Here is a 2,701-nt window from a genome sequence, read left to right as displayed (position 1 = left end):
TAACACCGCCTCTTTGTGCACTGGTTTTTTGAAGCAGCAGCCGTCGGCATCTGCTTTTTTTTCGGCAATATGACCCTGATCCGAACCGAACACTTACGTCGCACAAATAGTCCGTTTATCATGCTCAAGCAGTTTGCTGTGACCGTACAATCCGATGATGGCCATTTTCGAACCGAAATTCTAACCCGTTACACAAAAAAACAATTCGGAAAATCCGAAGCGAGAGCAAAATCAAAACAGCACCAGCAAAATTTGAAAGTAAAGGCCTTGGGGGCCGTTCAGATACCACGTGGACAGAAAAATGAGATTTTTGACCCCCTCCTCCCTGTTCCGGATCGTCCCAACTAATAACTAAAAAACTTCGTAGTGGACTGTAAAACTACGTTGGGCCAACCGGGGAACACTTCAACTAGCACTAAGTCCACTGGGGTGCGATAAAGGCTACCCAAATAACAACCTCCTTTGAATCACTGGAGGTGAATTTAGTGATATTGATCACTTTACCGATATTTTCTTCCGTTCATAATAACACCAACCGAATTTGGGGAAACTTCAACTTTATTCCCAAAAACTAACCGAACCGACCGTATAATAATTGAGGACGAGATGTTGTTTCTTTGGAGGTTTGTGCGAACTGATTTATTATCTTATGCTGACTGGTTCGATTCACTCAACAAGATCATATGATCGGTAATTTGAGAGTGAGTTCTCAAGAGAGAACTCACTATTTATCTAGTCGCTTGGGGTGGCTCTTGCTTTATAGCAACTTATTAATAACGTTCCACAACATGCCGGCCCCCTTGAAACCATACGGGTTTCGAAACAAAACATTACAAACATGATCTTAAAGCTATACAAACATTTGGACAACTTATTAACTAACAGGATACAATACTACATTCAATTTCACAGCTCATTGCAATCATACATGAAAATTTTGTTTGACAAGCAATATGTCCGTGTATACGCAACTTAAACCATTGGAATCTCATGCTACTGAGTCGCATTCGCTCTTCTCTCGATGCTGTGTGGTGTGGTAAGTGGCGACGGAAAACTGGACTGCTGGCACAAACACATTCACTTGTTGTTTTGATTGGCTGCTGGCAGACTTTGGGTGATTTTGCAGCTCAAGAAGTTTTCGCTGTACGAAAATCATAATTACGTTGTTCAATCGTACCAAAACATCCCATTTTCGGAGGTAAGTCGATCATTATTAGAGAATAGGGGCTGCAGTTGACGGATTCCTCTATTCTCTCCACTCGCTCAGGTGCTGCTGCTGTTGGTGTCGACGGGTACCCTTCATTGGATGGTGGACTTATTTTCTTCGATGTTGTCGGAACCTTTGCTGTGCGAAATTATAATCAAGATGTTTTCCCATAAAATCATCCGACTTCTGCAGGTAGGTCGCACAGTATAAAAACGTAAAGGGAGCAGTTGATGGATATTTTTTAATTGGCATGCTCAGGTGCTGCTGTACTGATTGGCCAGTGTCGATGAGTGCCCTCCGCTGGGTGGTGGTTTATTTTTCTCGCTGATGACGAACTTTGCTGGCTGGCAAACAGCAACGAAAAAACATAGGCCGTGTCGATTCTTGTTGTAAGTATATTTTGAAACGTGCGAAAAGTTTTGAATATTGATTCTATTTTGCTTATTTTTAGTAGGCGATGAAATGACTGTTTGATTGGTGGATGTTTTTCATGGCCGGAAGCGGAAACCGAAGACCGTCGTTGAACCTTTCGAGCGTTGGGTGGAGCATACAATGTGTGTATTTGGCCAATTGTACAGCCTGTCGATCTTCGACCAGAGGCTGATGTTTTCTGTTGCTTCCAACGACCGGGGATCTGTGTACCAACCTGTCGACATTCGACCAGAGGTTGATACGATGGATGAAGCAAACGTGATCCATTGCTCGTTTTGATGACCAACACCGAAGATTAACCCGTCGACCTTCGACCAGGGGTTGTGTTTTACTCGATTATGCGATCAAAGTATCAACCTGTCGAACTTCGACCAGAAGTTAATACCTGATCTAAATTGATGAATAAATGAATGAATAATCAACTGATGAAAACTTGTTGATTTAGTGTTTCCGGAACCGAAGTAGGGTGATGATTGCCTTGGGTGATGAACGATGACCTCCTGACCGCCTTCTGAGCTGATGTTAGGGGTTGACCGGGGACATTCTTTCGTAACCAGATGAACTTGTGTGCTGATTTCCAACTTTATGAAGCAGTGATGTGAACGAAATGCGTTGCTGTTTTGGGGTGCGAGAATTCCGAAGTGTGCGCTTGCCCAAACCGGACTTGTGGTGCTGGGCCGGACCGGAAGTTCTCGGTGGTGGGTTATTGAAGGCCTCGATTGTACATGCGGTTGGGGTCATGAAATAGAATAATCGTTCGAACGGACTTTAGCGGGTGTTTTGAAAACTGTACAGCACATACATCCTTTTACCAATTTTATAGTTCTGACAAACATATTCTGACGTAAACAGACATACATAGACTAACGCTTCCGATAAATGCGGTTTCTGACAATGGTTTTTCAGACATAATGATCTCTGACAAATCGATTTCTGACAAACATTCTGACAAAAACTGACACATTTCGCCAAATGCGAATTCTGACGATAAACTTTCTGACAAATTACTGACTTATGAAACTCTGACATGTTTCAATTTTCAACTTATTTCATCTGACACGA

At 42.7% G+C, this 2,701-nt stretch overlaps 1 long non-coding RNA gene across 1 annotated transcript; it reads left to right on the top strand.

The window, feature by feature from the left end:
- Positions 1–969: 969 nt before the first annotated feature.
- LOC129749220 (uncharacterized) lies at positions 970–2,079 on the top strand. Its single transcript, XR_008737966.1, has 4 exons — positions 970–1,198; positions 1,268–1,399; positions 1,466–1,596; positions 1,659–2,079. It is a non-coding gene; the product is annotated as an uncharacterized LOC129749220 (long non-coding RNA).
- Positions 2,080–2,701: the final 622 nt, after the last annotated feature.

This window comes from Uranotaenia lowii, chromosome 2 (genome assembly GCF_029784155.1).
Source record: "Uranotaenia lowii strain MFRU-FL chromosome 2, ASM2978415v1, whole genome shotgun sequence".
Lineage (NCBI taxonomy): Eukaryota > Metazoa > Arthropoda > Insecta > Diptera > Culicidae > Uranotaenia > Uranotaenia lowii.
The sequence above is the reverse complement of the archived record's forward strand: the minus strand, read 5'-3'. Positions and strand labels throughout refer to the sequence as shown.